Below are 6,000 nucleotides of genomic sequence, written 5' to 3'. Positions count from 1 at the left end.
TGTAATATACCATTGCAATGCTTAAAAGCCAGATCAATGCCAGTGGGCTGGACAGACCATAATATTGTGACCATAACCATGAACACCAAGGTTCCAAAGAAACCCCCTAGGATTGTGGTCAAGAGAAATTTTAAAACATTTAATCATGAGCTATTTCTAAATGATTTGGCTGCTGTACCCTGGGAGCTGATTTATCTAGAGGATGATTTTAAATCACGCTACAGAATGTTTTATTGATTTGCTCACTGAGGTAATGGACCATCATGCATCAGTAAGAAAGAGTACAGTTGGGGCTCATCCATCTCCATGGATTGATGATGAACTGGGTGAGGCTTTTTCTCAAAGAAATATGGCAAAAGTCTTAGCCGCCAAGTCAAAATTAGAACTTGATTAACAGAATTATAGAACATTACGTAATTATGCAGTTAAATTGAATCAAAGAAAAAAAAGTTATTTTACAACAATGTTTTTATTGATTGTAAAAATGATTCTAAAAAGGTATGGGACACAGTTAAGGGCTTACTTGGTACATCTATCTCATCATGCCCATCTAGTGTGGAGGTTGCCGGGAGAATAATAACAAAACCAGTTGATATTGCCAATCATTTTGCAGATTTTTATACAAAGAAAATGAATTTACTGAGCAACAATGTAAATATACATTCTTCCAAACAAGCTATTGTCCAATGGATTGATCATATTATGAGCAACAAGATCTGCTCTTTTAGTCTGCAAACGGTGTCAGTGGAGGAGGTGTTAAACCTATTGAAGTCATTACCTGATGGTAAATCTACAGGTTATGGTCTTATTGACAATTTTTTGCTTCGCTGTGCTGCTCCCCAGATTGCAGTTCCACTGAGATACATATTTAATTGGTCACTGGAAAAGGGGCTGTTTGCAAATGTGTGGAAGCATGCGAAACTGCGTCCTATTCCGAAAGACTTCAAAGAACCCATTACTCCTGCCAATAGTCGACCAATTAGTCTACTCCCTACACTCAGTAAGATATTGGAGGGTATTGTGTGTAGACAAATATGGGAGTACATGGAAATAGAATGATCTAATTACAGCCAATCAGCTTATCGCAAAAACCATTCCACTACCACTGCATTGGTTGACATGACTGACCAGTGGCTCAATGCTATGGATAATGGCAAGTTTGTGGGTGTACTATTTTTAGATTTCAGTGCAGCATTTGATTTAGTGGATCATAAAATAATTTTGACAAAATTAATGCATTATGGTTTTAAGGAGGTAACATTGAATTGGGTACAGTCATATCTAATTGATAGGAAACAGTCCACCTATATCAATGGTTCATTTTCTACCCCTCATGTGTTAAACTGTGGAAAACCGCAGGGCAACTGCCTTGGGCCACATCTTTATTTAATATATACCAATGACCTTCCCTATGCCTTAGCTGAAACTCAAGCTACTACATTTGTAGATGATACTACAATTTATGCAGCAAGACAATCGGTTCAACAGGTACAGCAAACTTTACAAGGAGATTTGGAGAATATTAGGGAGTGGGTTTGCCAAAACAAACTTGTTTTAAACACCAAGAAAACCAAAGTTATGTTGGTCTGTTCCACTAGGAAAAGGCCAAAACAGCATGGGATACAATTAAGTATGGGAGGAGTACAAATTGAAGAAGTGGCAGAAACCAAACTATTGGGAGTGCAGCTAGACAACTGCTTATCATGGTCGTCTCAGATAACTAACCTATGTATAAAAAATATATATTAAAACAGCATGCATAATCAGAAGGACAGCTATATATTTACCAGGAAAAATTCTTCAGCAAATAACACAAGCATTAATTGAGAGTCAGGTGAACTACTGTTCTGTGGACTGGGGAAATGCATCATCAAGTGAAGTTAGGAGGCTGCAGATTGCACAGAACAAAGCAGCAAGGATTGTTTTAAGGTGGAGATATGGTTCTTCTGTTGCAGTCATGCGCAATGTTCTTGGTTGGTCATCAATCGACAAGATAATTGAAAAAAAACATGCTTATTTTATTTTATAATATATACAATTTAAAACGACCAAACTCTATTCACAACGGTATTCGGTTGGTAAGAGACAGACATTCCGTAAATACTAGGAATAGATTGTCCACCATCTATGCGTTATCCAGACAGAAAAGAGAAATAGGCAAAATAACATTTTGATTTAAAGCAATAAAGAAATGGAATAAATTAACTGAGCAAACCAGAAACCTTTCAATATATAAATGTAAACATTATTTTAAAACGATTTAAATATAATACATAGAAATGTTGTGGGACTATAGTAGATGAAAATCAATATTTTTTAGATTGAGTATTTATTGGGTCATTATGTTAGTATATTATGTATGTTTGTAATAGTGTGTTATATGTGAAAATGTGTTCGTATTATAAATTGTATTTTAATGTTTAAGGACTCTTGGAAGATTAGTCCAAATGGGGACTAAAAGAGATCCAAATAAAATCAAATCGCAGAATAATTGAAGGCATGGATTTTATGCCTTCATGCAGCATAGCCTAGTGGTTAGAGCGTTGGACTAGTAACCGAAAGTTCGAATCCCCGAGCTGACAAGGTACAAATCTGTTGTTCTGGCCCTGAACGAGGTAGTTAACCCACTGTTCCTAGGCTGTCATTGAAAATAAGATTTTGTTCTTAACTGACTTGCCTAGTTAAATAAAGGTAAAATAAAAAAAATCTATTTAAAAGCCAACTAGTTTTTCAATGTGTGTACATGTTTTAATCTCATTCACACACTTACAGCATATCAACAATGGGCAATTCCACAAAATATATAAACAAGCCTTTCAGGGCAGAAGCACACAGTAGCGTAACCAAGTTACAGGTAAGCAACTGTAATACATCCGTCAGCTACTCTAGTAGTGCATATGTGACCTGTTTCAGGAAGCTAGGTGTATGTCGCACATCACTACTTCACAGGAGAGGCATTTGAACGTAAAAAAAATGTTAAAATCGAAATGTGTTTTATGGCAGAAATTCCTTCTGGAACATGTGAACTTTCACATGCCTTAATATCAAACTTGTACGCCATCTGTAAATACGAATAAATTGTTAAATTACGAGCCTAGTTGCTTTAGCCATGGAAAAAGACACAAACCATCCCACTAGCAGTTATTGGTTTAGATAATGGATGGGCTAAACATGCCGAGAGATTGGTCTGCCATGTAGCGTGCTTCTGTCTATAACATGAGCTGCTCAGTATGTATAGATAATCTTTGCTACCTCAGCTTTTTCTGAAAGATATTATACTGCAAAGGTGTTGCTACTGCTCTCAACAACATTGCTGCACTGAATTTAGCAGGCGCTATCGACAAAGATCAGTGGGAAAAAGTTGTGATTGACTACTTTCTAGAGGACGATCGTGCCATCCTAACTCTCTGACTCTGAAAATGAATCAGACGATGAGGAAATCCCTGATTTAGGTAAAAACATTTTCATTGAACTAGACATTGTAGAATCTTCTGCTGACAGTGATGGGGAAGAAACGGTGATCAACAGTGTTGTTGTCACGGAAAAAGTTGACAGGGTTTTGAAATCAGTGGAATGCCTGGTGGAAGCAGAGTATGATAGCTAAGGGGATGGAGAAAATTATGGTGTTTGATTGCAAATGTGGAGGCAGATGAAAAGAGAACACAGAAGGATGTTGTATAAAACACTTGTCTCCGGATTTCATCTTCAAACTATGGCAACCATGGCATCAGTGACAGAGAGGGGGAAGCGTTCACCCATTCGGAAAGTACTCAGACCCCTTCACTTTTTCCACATTTTGTTACGTTACAGCCTTATTCTAAAATGGATTCAATAGTTTTTTTCCATTATCAATCTACACACAATACTCATAATGACAAAGCAAAAACAGGTTTTTAGAAATGTTTGCAAATTTATTAGAAATAAAAAGATGAAATATTACATTTACATAAGTATTTAGACCCTTTACTCAATACTTTGTTGAAGCACCTTTGGAAGCGATTACAGCCTCCAGGCTTCTTGGATATGACGCTGCAAGTTTGGCACACCCGTATTTGGAGAGTTTCTCCCAATCCTCTCTGCAGATCCTCTCAAGCGCTGTCATGTTGGATGTGGAGTGTCGCTGCACAGCTATTTTCTCTCCAGAGACGTTCGATCGGGTTCAAGTTCAGGCTCTGGCTGGGCCACTTAAGGACATTCAGAGACTTGTCCCGAAGCCACTCCTGCATTGTCTTGGCTGTGTGCTTAGGGTCCTTGTCCTGTTGGAAGGTGAACCTTCATCCCAGTCTGAGGTCCTGAGTGCTCTGGAGTAGGTTTTCATCAAGGATATCTATGTACTTTGCTCTGCTCATCTTTCCCTCAATCCTAACTAGTCTCTCAGTCCCTGCTGCTGAAAAACATACCCACAGCATGATGCTGCCACCACCATGCTTCACCATAGGGATGGTGCCAGGTTTCCTCTAGACGTGACGCTTGGCATTCAGGCCAAAGAGTTCTTGGTCACCTCCCTGACCAAGTCCCTTCTCCCCCGATTGCCCAGTTTGGCCGGGCGGCCAGCTCTAGGAAGAGTCTTGGTGGTTCCAAACTTCTTGATGGAGGCCAATGTGTTTTTGGGAACCTTCAAAAAAATATTCTGCTCTGACATGCACTGTCATCTGTGGGACCTTATATAGACAGATGTGTGCCTTTCCAAATAATGTCCAATCAATTGAATTTACCACAGGTGGACTCCAATCAAGTTGTAGAAACATCACAAGGGTGATCAATGGAAACAGGATGCACCTGAGCTCAATTTCGAGTCTCATAGGAAAGGGTCTGAATACTTATGTAAATAAGTTATTTCTGTTTTTATTTTTAATACATTTGCATTATGGGGTATTGTGTGTAGATTGATGGGGGAAGAAATGAATTAAATCAATTTTAAAATAAGGCTGTAATGTAACAGAATGTGGAAAAGGGAAGGGGTCTGAATACTTTCCGAAAGCACTGTATAACCTTTATTTTATCAGGGAGTCATAATGAGACCAAGGTCTCTTTTACAGATGAGCCTTGAAATACATAAATTATAGAAAATACACACATCAATATAAATACAAAATGTAAAAAGAAAGAAAAACACGGTCATAAAACAAACACATTCATTGGTAATAAGGTCCTCAATCAGTATAAAGGAGGAAATTATGCTTGAGCAAAATCAAAGCTGCAATGTCTTTGCTTGCTGGTTCAGTAGGGCCCCCCCAGAGACAATTGCAGGTCTTGACAGGTGGTCTTGCAGTCAGCAACCATCTTCTGGTAGACTCACTCTCAACAAGCAGGATATGCTGCTCTTCCTTCTTCAGCTTGACTGATTTAACAGCTTCTGGCAGATCTGTAGAGCACAGGTTTGTCCTGGACTTAGTGCTTGAGATGTGGGGCAGCAATTTTCTCTGCAGATTCCTGAAGGAAGACAGCCCGACTGCACATACCTCTGGAAAATACACAAATAATGTAAGATCAATAAAAGTAGTGCCAATTATGTTGGACGTAAATTAAATAATCTAACCATATTACTTGCCCTAGCAGAGCTGGTTAGGCTTTTTTAATGTTATCCAGTGACAGCAATTGTGCTGCTGGCAACAATTTACTATTTTTTGCCAACGTTTACTGACACTGGGCATATTCAACGGGTGTTGAGCGTTCGAAAATGTGTTAGTTATTCTGCTCTCTGGCACACTCAGACGAGAGTGCTCTGAAATCGGAGTAGCTAGCCAGAGAGAATATACCAGCTACGTCTATCGACAGTTGTTACAGTGACATCATTAACATTCTATTGAAATAGTTACTTGCATAGTGGAGTCTTTCGTTAAGTCATGTAGCTAGCTAGTTAGCTGAACAATGAACAATAATCCCAACTCATGACGCTACTACCCTGCATAAATCTGTAGATAGCTAACCAACCAGGTTCAATGTTAGCTAGCCAACATTAGGCTATAACTAGCAAAGCAAATGGCTCTGAGCTACGAA

This window comes from Salmo salar, chromosome ssa10, assembly GCF_905237065.1.
Source record: "Salmo salar chromosome ssa10, Ssal_v3.1, whole genome shotgun sequence".
Lineage (NCBI taxonomy): Eukaryota > Metazoa > Chordata > Actinopteri > Salmoniformes > Salmonidae > Salmo > Salmo salar.
This window is presented reverse-complemented; position numbering follows the sequence as displayed.